The sequence below is a fragment of the Planococcus citri genome, chromosome 2 (assembly GCF_950023065.1).
Source record: "Planococcus citri chromosome 2, ihPlaCitr1.1, whole genome shotgun sequence".
In the NCBI taxonomy this organism is placed as follows: Eukaryota; Metazoa; Arthropoda; class Insecta; order Hemiptera; family Pseudococcidae; genus Planococcus; species Planococcus citri.
Window position 1 is genome coordinate 40,359,317 of NC_088678.1, and position 13,596 is coordinate 40,372,912.

At 35.2% G+C, this 13,596-nt stretch overlaps 1 protein-coding gene across 2 annotated transcripts in view; it reads right to left on the minus strand.

Annotated features, from left to right (window-relative positions):
• Positions 1–13,596, minus strand: part of LOC135835772 (lachesin-like) — a 201,284-nt gene that overhangs the window by 102,897 nt on the left and 84,791 nt on the right. The gene's annotated exons all lie outside the window — the stretch shown is intronic.

The following is a 13,596-nucleotide window of genomic DNA, read 5'->3' on the forward strand; positions in this document are numbered from 1 at the left end:
TGGCGTAGGTCGTCAGGGCATTAGCCAGCATCGCCGTAGACGTTGAAAAGGTATATCTGCAAATATAAGTGAAAAGTACACGACGACGAGGCGTTCCGGAAAAAAGCTAGAAAAATATTCATCAGCATTTTGCGTGAGGAATGCGAGAAACTTGGCTGGCGCACAGCTTATGCTTAAAGTTACACGGCGAAAAGTTTTTTGCTTTTTGTATTTTCATTAAAAATTTATTTTCATTTTTTAAACGTAAACAAAGTGAGAGAAAACTGTTTTATGAGTTATTCCCGCGCGCGTAGCAAATGTTACCGAATTTTCACTCTATACATACAGTCTCTGCTGGTACCCAGTCTATCTCCGGCAGTGCATTTCTCCATGGCATTATATGAACCCTGCCGACAGCATGGTGAGACGAACAGGGAGGGGGCAGAAATATAACCCATTCGTCTGCGCTCTCAGTCTACCTTTGCTCGTCGGTGTACCACTTCAGGGTCTAAAAGAGAGAAAGAAACCGTGGATGGGAGGAGGCAAGAAGCAGGAGCGAGTCGGACATTTTTAATTAAACCGAGAAAAATCGTTTTAACATTTCAGTGACAGACGAGACGAGACGAATAAATGAGAGAATAAAGAGACAAACGGTCGTTACAATGTAACACGGCAATAAGAACGCCGAGCACACGAAGAGTGCTACTTACAGAAACGCGACGATGAACCAAACGGAAAGCATACATAAGAAGTTTAACACTACTTCAGCAAAACGACAAAGGTGTCATCCATTACTAGCGTTGTCAATAATAGAAGACACAACGTTGCTCGGTACGCTAACGAAATGACTTTTAATGTCACAGCCGAACAACGAAAGGAGGGTGGCACAAGAAAAGAGCCTTTTGTTTCACACCGAAATGTCACCCTTTTAATTTCCTATTACTTCGCCGACACTGCTAGCGCCGCCGCGGACGCGACCCATGTTGCCTATACCTAATTCTAATGGAATATTGCCCCTAATAAATCAACTATATTTGTGTCGTGGCGCTACGATTTTAATTTTACTACGTTGACCCCCTTCTCTCTATTGTTTTCTATTTAAGCGTGTATATACGAGTATCCTCCTTGTACCTGTGCTACATTGATGGTATACTCTCATTCGTATCTGCATCCTGAGAGATCACGATATACTCTGCAGTCTAAACCAGACCAACATCATGTAAGTAGGTATGATACCACATACCCTAAAAAAGTACTACGTAAAGAAGCGATTGAATTAAGTTCATGTTTTCTTCGCAAGGGCCTCAATTCATTCCTGCAGCACCGATTTTCAATCACTTTTACCAGAGAATAGGAATTGGGGACCCATACCATAAGGTAGTTGGAAACGGTCTCACTGGGATCCAATTTAACAAAATTGACTAAAACTTACAGGAATAATACATACTCTGTTCCTGACTAATTTTTTCTAATTTCTCGATTGATAATTTGATAACCTTCTCGATGTTCCAAAAGTAGTTTGGATTTTGATGAAGAATTTGTCACTTCTGTTCCTGATTAATATTTCTGCTGACCTGCCCGAGACTATCAAAAAAAACAGAAAAAGAATTGCTGACTGAAATTTTTAAAAAAGAGTATATTTTTATGATACGACAATCCGTTAGCTTGGGCTCGTGAGAAGAAATGGCTACCAACATCAGAGAAAACTCAATTATTGTGTTATTTCAAGGAATTATCTACCATTAAGAAACAGAGTACTTTATGGTCAATGTACATTTTTTGGTTAAAAATTTGAAGAAATACGTAAAAATCTTAATAATATTACTGTTTGTGTTTGATTTCACTGGCAAGCTGTACGGTACTGGTAAGTAAATGATAATCAGTATTGTGTTATTTGTCCCATTGAAAACAGTGCAGTACTGATACACTTGATTTATAATAATTAAGTAAATGAACAAATTGAAAGACTCATCAAGTCATTACTTCAAGTGCCACTCTTGGTCACATGTGAGGATGAGGGCCAGTTCTGAATTCTGATACCCGATCGTGGCCAATTTTTCGAAAAAATCCGCAATAACAACTACTCGTCACATTAAACAACGAAATCATTTAGGACATCTTTAAAAATAAGGTGCTTAATAAGTTTCCTAAAGAATTGATTACAGTCCTCATAAAGAAACTCGCATGAATATAATTATTTAATTACAATCATTCTCATCGGTTTTGAGGCCCATTGTGGCATGGAGTGAAAAAAAGTGTTCATCTAAGGTCTTTCGTTATGAAAAAAACCTATCCAAAGATGTCGAAAAATGCGATTGGACACCAAAACATATTAGGAAATGTTTTTTTTCCTTTAATAGTCAATTTAATATTTTATTTATTTTTAATTAAATTATTTTAGTTTTTTTATTATTTTTATTTTAATTAAATATAAAAATTTAAGAGTGGACTCAGCCAAATTAGCGACGAGAATGGAAGCGATGCGATTTTTTCCGCTTCGCTCTGCGAAAAAATTCAAGCAGTGGCTGCACTGAAAGTCTGGCGCGAATTTCAATAGGCGATGTTCCAACATCACATTTTTTTTTTTTTTTTAATGAAGACATTAAATGAAAAAATTAGGAGGTACATATTTTGGAAAACACCAACCGGTGTCAATTGAATGATCATTATTGCCAATTTCAAAAAACAGAAAAAAATTGAGATTTTCTATAATTCACAATAATGACCAAAAAATTGACACCATTGTATTCCAAAATATTTCCCCAGTTTCAGAAATTATATTTTACGATGTTTAGGATTAATTACCTAATGCTGAATATATGAGGAGAAAAAATGTTTAAAATACAATTATTTCCAAAATCAGGATTGACGGACGAACGGATTAAACACCTCTACATTTTCTCCGACAACTGTGGAGGTCAAAATAAAAACCAAACGATGCTCTCGCTATGCTCGCCGTTTTCTGATTTACATCGACTGACTTCTGTTCAACATTATTATCCGATTCGGGGACAATCGTTGATACAGGTGGCGGTAAAACTGCTTCTAAATTTCAAGTAAACTTAGTTGAAACTGAAGATATTATGGATTTCAAATCATGGACCCAAGTTCATTTCAAAAAATCTGGAGTGACTTCTTCTATTGAAACAATACGTCTGCCTATAGAACTGAAAAACAGTTCCTGAAGATTCAAAGCTTCCACTATTTCAAATTCACAAGGATGGAGCCAGGAATTGTTCAAACAAAATGGTTTATCAGCGATGCAGCAGTATCTGGAACGTCCAGTTTTAAGCAAGCTGTCACTCACCAGTTGGCCAACAACGATTGCTTACTGTAAACCTCCCCTTATCAAAAAAAGTAAACGTATCAACATTATTGAAGCTACTGAAATACATTCCACGTCGATGCATCGAGGTCTACACATCTTACATTCAAGTCCCCTGCTGCCAAAAACGTACCGGATTCCAATGGAGAAGGCGACGATTAATTCTGAAAATGTTTAAATACTTCAATTGTTTATTTTTATGCAGTTGAATCGATTACATTTGTGTTTTTTCTTCAATGATTTTTTTTTCATTTCCTGAAAAATTCAAGTCAACGCCAAATTGGAGTTTTCGAAATGACCGATTCAATATTTCAAACACAAAATATAGGAGTAAAACTCGAGCAGATGATCAAAAAACGTTATTATAAGTTGCCTATCTTACGAATTGAAGGAGTAATGAGCTCCGCAATAATGGAAACCCCATTTTGAACAATTCATCAAAAATGAAAACATGTCTGGATCATTCAAATGATGCTCTCAACCCGTAACCCATATACGCACTTACTCGAGTGGGCGAACAAACAATGATGGTATCACAAATTGCTTGCCTTTAAAACTAAACGAGCAAATATACGAGTACAGTACGTTCAAAAATTCTGGGTTTTCAAAATTTGAGGCACTCCAAATAATTTTGGAGGTGGATAATTCATCATTATTAATGACATTTTTTGTTGGTCCACTCAAATACCATAAGTTAAAAGCAACACCTTATGATCCAAACATTTTTTCATTTTTGAAAAAAAATTCAATTTAATAAATTTTCAATCCTGAGAAGCACCACCCAACTCCTACAATACACGAGATAGGCAACTTATAACATTGTTTTTCGTTCGTCTCCTCGAGATGTACATGTCTACCTAAGAGGTGCATATCTCCAACGTTTCACTTGATAGCAATTATTGTGTATGAACATATCAACGAACAATCATGTTCTGAAACATGTAAATGGCCCTGACTACCAAATTTCATCGTTACTTTTTCTTTACTAAAGGTAAATGAAATCCTTGCAACAGGGAATGAGGATTAAACATCACCCCAAACGTCGTATTACTAGTAAAAAGTATATCAATTTTAATTGAAACCCTTTGGGAAAATTTCAAAATTGAGTCAAAGACCTACAATTTATATAGCGTCATTGTAAGGTTATTTATAAATTGTGCCACTGGGGTTGACTATTTTTTTTTGGTAGGAATATTTTTCTTTAATTTGTCATTTTCGCATTAACCATCATGGCAGCGAGAACGAAAGCAAAACGTTTTTTTTTCTTCTTTTGCCGGTTCTTTCGTACTTACAAACTGAATTGTTAAGTTTTCCTAATAAAGTATTCTTTTATGAATCCGTTCACGTACAAATTGCGCAAACATGGCGAAACGCGAGGGAGACGACGACGGATTTCGAGAAAAGTACAAATACGTAAAAACGCGAAAGAAATTAGAGCTACAGTTCGAACTCGCAACACTCACTTGACTGATCTACTTTTCATCTTTTAACTTCTTGAAAGGGTACTAATTACTGTTATACGTTACGTCGGCGGGTTTTATTTTCACGGTTTGAATAGTGCTTCGAAAGAGAAACGCCAACTATGATGTATTTTTTTAAAATATGGTGGAATTTTACACCATGCGGTAGTCGCGTGCCTCGTCGTGCTCTAGGAATTCTAATAATCGACCCACTTTGGAGGGAAATTTTGGCAAATTTCACGAGCATCGTCTCGTCTCGAAATATGCAGCAAGCTTATAGACATTGAAATTGATTAGACAAGACTGTTAGAAAAGGGTATAGAGGTGGTTTGTTGTTTTCGGCATTCGTAATTAGTTTGTAAATGCATCGATGGTTTCACAAAGACCAAGACGTATACGGTCATCTCGAGGGGTTACTTTGGTCAAAGTTGCAAGACGTCGATCATTTCGAGTGAAAAAATGTTCATTATCAAGAACGTCAACCTTGAAAAAATATTATCAACTTCTCGATTAAAATTCAAAAACAAATTAAAACTCGGACGATATTTTATTTGGCTCGTTTTGGACGAGTTTTTCCTCTCATTTCACCGCCCAAGGTTACTGAAAAAGTATTTCAGATAGTTTCAAAGTCAAAGTTGAAAAAACAAAAATTTGTCGATTATACTCGAACGCGATAAAAGGTATTTTATGGTTTGTTAATAGAAGAGAATTTGATAATATAGATTGATTCGAGCAAAGTTTCACGTAGGTATTATTAAATGCTTGATAAAATAACGCTTGTCGTAGGTTGGTTGAGTCGATTTTGGAAAAATACTTTTGAAATCGAGCAACTAAATGAATTCAGTGTCGAAAAAGTTGGGATTACGATGGACGAGGATCTAGCGACTATCACAGACTGGCTCTCCCCTTGGGGGGGGGGGATATACTATGTATGTAATTAGGTAATTAATTACCCAATACTTTTTTTTAAATTGAAGGACGGAAAAATACCATATATTTTGTACATACAATACCTATTTATGTCCAAAAGTAAGGCGATAGGGCACGTGCAAAAATTCATAATTCAAAACTTGACCCCGTATTTTCATTTCTGTAAGATATAGGTAACTGCTTTCTCAAAATATCTCCAAGTGTGAAATTAGGTTTCATAAAAAGTCCCATTTTGAAAATACTGGTAATGGTTAACTTTATCCATAGGCGTAACATAAGCCCAGGTATTGAAAAATATAGAAGAGCTTAAAAAAAGAAACTGAAAAATTGCCTACACGGAAAACAAAAGTTATCGAAGAAAATTTTGAATTATCGGATTGGGAAACCGTTAAATATGCGACGAACGTTCGAAGAATTTAATTTTTTAAAACAGTCCCATATCTCGAATAGATAAGTTATGGTCTCGAAGGACTTATATGTTACTCGAGAAAGTAAAAAGTCGTAGGGCTCCGAGGTATTTTTTTTTCAAGGGTCCTGGGTTATTACGACGCCGGACGACGCTTCATTATGGAAATACCTAATTCGTGCAGGTACATTCGTTCGATTTCATGTTCTCTTATATAAGCTGGGTTTCTTTTTAGTATATTTTCCAATTACTATGTATATTTTAGACGACCTGTTGTACGAGTAACATCGAATAGCGCATTCAAACTTGAAATGCTGATATTCTGTTTCATTCTTCATTGGAATGAAATCCGAGTGATTTGATATCGATGAATAATTTAGGTATCAACCTTACCCATCTGAAATGAAATTAGTCATCATATTCTGAGCCAAGAATATAGAAAACCTTCGCTTTGATCTTTCATTAACGTAAGACTTTAAAGAGCTTTTTATTAAGCTACCAAAAGTATCTCCATAAGTATGACGATGAAAACGAAGGTGTATCAGAAAACACGAAGTATCGAGTATTTTCATCAAATTAACTCCCCGCTTCGCCTGGTTACCATGACAGGAATACGAAAAAGATACGCACTACTTCGTAGTACTTTTCTTCAGGTTTTTAAGAAAGCTGAAATTTATACATTAAAATTTAATAATCGTGAAAACTTTCGAAGAAAACTGGCTTTTTGGTAGCAGGCAGATATATTATAATAATATTGAAGAACAGTTGTAAAATGTTATGCAGCGTGACTTTTTTTCTCACTGCTTTTGTTTTTTGCAGCAGTGAGGTTGGGGTTGTTTTCCAGATTGAATTTCAAGTTTTTTTTCGTCGATATTTTTTAAAATGAATTGAAGCTGTCAGAAAGGGGAGTTAGATCATATCCTACTAACACAAATCTTTAGGACTACCTACCTAATTTGCTGCAAAAAGACACTGGTTACTTTGAAATTCAGTTTGATATAACGTTAATGATTTTTTCTGATCCTCTAATGAGTGGAGGAAGGGGAACACGCAAAAAAATCACACATAGGTTTTTTAAAATTCAATAATCAAAAACTTGAATAGCATTATTTTTGAGGCAAGAAGTAGATTTTGCTAGTCCTTGATATTTTCCAAATTCAAACAGTAATTTTCTAATAATCTTAGAAAAGAAAATCATTGCGGTCCGAGCTAAGCGAGGGCAAAAGCTCTCGAATATTTACAATTCAAAAAAAATCCTATTCGAGATCGTTTTTGATATGAATTTTTTTCCAGCTCTGACATTTTTAAAATTATTGGAACAATTATTTTTTAGAAATTTAAATTCTGGAATAGAAATGAAAATTGACTCGAACAAAGCGAGGCAGAAGCTTTGGAGAATGTGAGATTTCAGAACCAACGTTATTTTCAGGGGAAAACTCAATTTTATAGCTATCTCTGATATTTTTGATAGCCACGTAAAAGCTTTATTATCAGAGTAACTACCTACACTAAATCAAAAGAAAAAAAAAAGAAATGATGTCTGAGCGAAACGAGATCGAAAGCTTTTGAAAATCCTGAAGTCAAGTCGTAAAAAGTAAAGAATTACTTACAAACATATTCAAAATCGAAATTATATTTTCCAAATTTTCACTACTTTTCAGCCAAAAATCATTACTTTTGACTCCCTGTTAGATACCTGGTCAGAAACAGAAAAAAGCTAATACAGCATAAAAATAAAAGTTCATAATTTTTTGGAAATATTCACTTCTCCTTAGACCATTAATTGGTCGACATTGAGAAAACTCATTTAAATGAAGAAAGATTAGAAATGCACATAGAATACTCCTGTAAGTCAAATCTGGACTTTGAATAATATCTCACACAATCAAGCTATAAATCTGAAATTTCGTGAAATAAGAAATAGCGGAAAGATTTGTATTTCAGACGAATACGTTCGAGTGTTTTGACGCGATATTTCAACTGACTTCGTTTTACAAAAATAAAATACATTTTCTGAGAGAAATTTTTGAAAGATTTGTAATAGTACTCGTATCTGGTACAGTATACGACTATACGTAGAGTAACTATCTAGGACTTAGTTCTGAAAAAAACGCTGTTATATTAATTTGACGCACCTATACAGAGCCTTTGGCGGTAGGATTCTGAAGGCGCAGACATGGCAGACGTTATACACTCGAAGCCCGAACACAATATCGGAAATAACTCAATAAAAATTTTTTATCAAAAATATTTTAAATTGAAATATTTGCTCGAAGAGCAGAGCCTGAAGAGAGAAGAGACGCGAAGGGGAAATATTTGTGATGGGAATCACGTTTGAATTTTTTATGTCGATGCAGAACGTAACGGTGTTCCAGAAAACGAATTAAATTAGTTCGATATTTTGAATGGGAAAAGTTTTCTTCAAGGAAATGAGAAAAAACGAGTTTCTTTGACGTTGTATTAAAGACTTATTACCATAACTAAACATAATAATGCTGTTTTCTTACACCCTCTCTGCTATTTCTCTTTTCTCCCCAATGGTTTACTTCTCTGCTCGGTTTTGTTGTACAAACACCACTACGTATATATTTTTAACCACAGGAATACTACTTTTTTCTCGCGAATAATCTGATGATCTGTTGTAGATGCGTAGATGTGACGATGTGCGACGACGACGAAGACGACGAGGAGGAAAAAGAGTGGAAATCTTGACTGATTTTTTTCTAACCGTTTGTAAAGTAGCTTTTAACAAGAAGCATTTGTGTACTACTAAGATGAATCTTGGCTATAACACAAGAGAGGGGGAGTCGTATTCGTGGACCAGTCGCGGTCGCGGCCGAAGGACGTAGTAGGAGAGAAGAAAGAAAAAGTTATTCGTATGCGTAAGGATTGTGGTAACGAACTGCGAAACTGTGTACTTGACGTGCTGTGTTTACCAAGTCGGCGGCCGTACAAAACACCGTAATCAATTATTAGCACTGCCGAGGCCGATTGGTAGCAGCATTTTCTTATATATGAAGAAATTGTATAGAGAGAAGCCTATAACACAGGCCGTCGAGAGAGTAACGTTCTGCAGAAATGTATACGCAGTACCTACGCAAAGAGAAAGACAACAACAACCACCGACAAAAACTCGGTAATTGCGGCCGTATCTTCGACTCGTTGAAATTTAATTAATAACCGCGTCCCGAGTTGATTATTCGGCGAGAATATGAAAGAGCAGGAGTAATACACGCAGCAGAAGCAGAAAGTCAGAGAGGGCTGTTTATGGTTTGGGAGGAGAAAAAAACTTGTAGGCGGTTGGTACTTATTTTTCACAGGTTTGCCATGTGTCTTTGCTATCGTTTTATCCTCCCTGGTTTATCATTTTGTTTATGTTTCTCGGGAGTATAAATTTTTGAGTAAAATTTTACATATCGCGGTGAAGTAGGGACTCGAGAATTTAGTGTATAACGTATGCTCCCGACACATTTCACCTTTTCCAAAATATTTAATTCTGTGAATACAAAAAATGAAGTTAACAAACTCGCAATTCATTTTTGATACGCAAATTTAAATGATGTCCTATTTGGATGTCTGTAAATATGCATGTTGAAAAAGAAAGAACTTTGAATTTTCGAAGTCGCACAACAGGAAGTTGTGGGAGGAGCCTTGGAATTCCTCCACATGGGAAGTTAGAGCCTCTCCAGTGCATTTTTAGGCAAATTGGATACTACAACGGCTGCGCTGACGTCATCAAGTCGTGGACGCGAAAACGTCCATAAGACCTATCAAAATAGATTAAAATTTGAAGTGAAATTCAAATACTTCAACAAAATGTTTCTTCAAGCATTTCTGAAAAATTTGAGTACGAAATTGTGTCTTTTGGAGCTTTTTACCAAATGTCGTGCAACCTATCGAAAATGGGGTAGAACTTCGGGAAAATTGAAAATATTTCGACGAAAATGGTTTTTGAAGTTATTAAAAGAATTTTTGAACTCAAATGGGGTGTCTACCGAAATATTTTCTTCAAGCAGTGATTTTTCAGGGTGTCTAGTACAACAAAATTTCAAAAAAAAGCAGGCCTTTAGTATGAAATTTTTAAACACTTTGGATTTTTCAAGAGGAGGAGAGATGGACGAAAAGCAACATTTTACGTTACAATTTTTCACTTCTTCAATGTCTTCAAACATCCCAAGATTTTTTTCAAGCAAGCGGATGCCGAGAATATAATTTTGTCATTTCAATTTTGGATTTTATGTTCACCTTTAAGGATCTTGTTACTGTAATGAAATTGGGCGAATAAAGAATTTTTTTCAAGATAAAAAATTTGAAAAAAGGAATGGCAAATTTAAACAAGATTTCGAAAAAAACATACCAATTTGTCGAAAAAGCTATCGAAAATTAGCATTTCGAGGGATATAAAAACGTTGTTTTCTTGGGTGATGAATGAAGAAGTGTATCATTTTTGCTTCAAAATTTGAAACTTGAATGATTTTTTTTTTTTTTAAATTCAAACTTGAAAAAAGCAAACGAGCCCGAGTGAAGCGACGCCAAGAAAGCTTTCAAAAATTCAAGTTTCAAGAAGTAAAAAAAAAGTTTTTTTTATGGAGGTGAGGAAGTATTTTTCTGATTGAAACTTTGAACATTTCTTGAATTTGAACAATAAGTTCTTTACATCGAAAAAGAAGAGCAAATAGCCCGAGCGAAGCGAGGTCCAAAGCTTTCAAAAATATGTAATTCAAGTTCTAAAAAAGTCAACAAACGAGCCATTTTCTATAAAATTTTTCTTGTGTGGAAAATCGAGTTTTCCGTTTTTTTCATTTTTCACTACCTTTCAAGCAAAATTGCTGAAAATCACTACTTTTTCACTACTTTCACTACCTGGTAGGCATCCTGTCACAGTTGATGTCATAATTTTTGGTATTCTTTAGTGTCAAATTTTCGAAAAAATAAAAAAATAAAAAATGCAATCAACATTTTTTTGAGAATTTTTGAAGAATTTTTCGAGCTTAAAATTGAACGATTCTTCAGGAATTCATAAAAAATATTCCTCAAATTATAATCATGGATTTACATGACACTTTTTCTCGACTACCTGAAAATATAACCTTAATTTTGGGCTCAAAATTTCTCAAAAATGGTCAAAAAATATTTTTCAATTCAATTTCTTTAGATAAGTTGTATTTCGACTGAAAACTACATGAAAAAAAAGTTGGGACATTCTCATTTTTTTAAATATTTTCCACCAGAAAAAATTCAATTTCTGAGTCATGGAAAAAAGAGAAAAATTAAATTAAAGAGCGATGAGTATTGTACTGTTTGTAAAATTTAAATTCAATTATGAGTAATTGAACGTCATCGCTGATTATGCTGCTCTAAGTGTCTAACGAAATGAGTTCACTGAAAATGTCTAGTAATTTTAATTCAAAGTAGAGCTTTTACCACATATGACCACGTTTTACAACTTTGAGCTTCAATAAGTTTTGAACTGTAAATGCTAACGCTTTTAGGAAAAAAACATCTGAAAGAGGATTAAATTATGAACATTTTTGTTCAATAAAATACATACCTACGTGTTCGCCAAAAATTTTGAGAAATTTTACTTCAAAGTTGATTTTTTTTACCATATGAGCAACATTTTTTTACAACTTTGAGCTTTTGTTACTTTTGAACGGTCGGGGAAAACCATCTGGAAGACCATAAAATTCTGAAAATTTTGGTTCTTTAAAATATCTACCAAACCTCTCGGTTTATATGAAATTTTTTTTAAAAAACGTCATATTCTCCATATGAATAAATTGATACTTTTTCCGCCTCTTAACGATGCAACCCTAAATTTCAGAATACACCATTGCACGCATTCAGACTAGTTCATCTAAGGTGGCACTCATTAGAGTTGATCAAGCAAAAAAAAAAAAAAAAATGAAGGGAAAAAGTCAGCTGCACAGACTGAACTTTGTCTTATATGTACCATCGAGTCTTCTTTTTCAATTCCTTATCAACAATGAGAAGAATTTGAAAAATGAGTCTGCAACGTAGACACATATTTCAAAACGCTCAACAAGGAATACATCACACAATGTGCAAAATATGTGTGTGTGTGATACTCAATAGGTTAGGTATACGAAGAGAAGCAGGAAAATAAGAGAAAGGAAAAGTTATCATCGAAAATGCTTTCTCCGTCAGTGACGTAAGTTTTACATAATATTTCTGGGCGCTTTTATTTAAATTAGGTACTAGGAATGATCAAAGGAGAAGAAATGTCATTGGTGAAATGTTGATGCGATGAAGCACACGTCTGGCGAAGAGTCGAAGGGTATCTCAACCATATAGTTGGTAGTAACGTATCGTGGAATATATTTTTGACGAACTTACAGACGACGGCTCGTTTGAGTAAAGTTTCAAGTTAATATACAGCGTGGTACCTACCAACGTTAGTTGGGAATATAAAGGAGGAGTGGTGACGTGTAATGAAATGATAAATTCCTATTTTGTACGCAACTTCTGGCTAAGTTTTCGATCATCGGGGAACTAAGCGAGACGACCGACTAGCTTGGAAAACAGTCGTGAGAAAAAAAGAGAAAAAAATCAACTCGACCCTTGCGGATATATTATTCTTAAACGTATCAAAGGGAACTGTACAGCAGGCTGTGTATACCATACACCATATAAAAGTTATTTTTTCCACGAATTCGCTGGATGGTGGTTTGTGTCACCCGTCACCCCTCACACACCGCTGCACGAATGGCAAGTGTATAAGTTCGACGAGAAGAATTTCCCGACCAACCAAGTTACACAGCAGAAATTTATTCGAGCAACGATAATGGTTTCGGTTTGTTTGAAAGTTGGAAAACAGAGCACCACGCGCGTTTTAATCTCTCGTAATTTCGTTGATTACCTTTTAGCAGGAGTGCGAGTATAAATGACGGTGGATATCGGTCTGCTGTGAGTACAGCCTTTCAAACGGTATATAGATAGGGCGTCTGTGGGTGGGTGAGTGAGTGAATGAGTGAGTATAAAGTGCAAGATGCAAACGTTGACCGACCAATGGCGTTTTAGACGAACGAGAAAAGACCAAAAGATAGCGAGGGTAGTGGAAATAGAAAAGACGAGTTAATATAGTTAATTAAATGCATACGAAATGTTTCCAACACTTTGGGTGATTTCTTGACGTCTGCTAGATTCGGGCATTCGTACAAGTAAACATTCAACCTTTAACATGGATCACTTTTTATTTGATTCCAGTCGGGTTGATTTTCTCCTCTCGAGCGATCCTTTGTAACCTGAGAAGTTTCTTAAATGCGGTAAAGAACGTTTCTTGGCCAGTTTGCAGAGGTGTAATGCAACGTCAAATCATCAAAGGAGTCTAATATTTTTTTACCTTCTGTGAAATACGAGTGGCTGGACAAACGTCATCCTTCTGTCAAGCATCAAACAGAAAGATTCGTGTCTTTGTGCTCGTTGATTTCACTTGATGTGAAGAATTTCACAGGTGCATGTTTTTTTATCCTCAG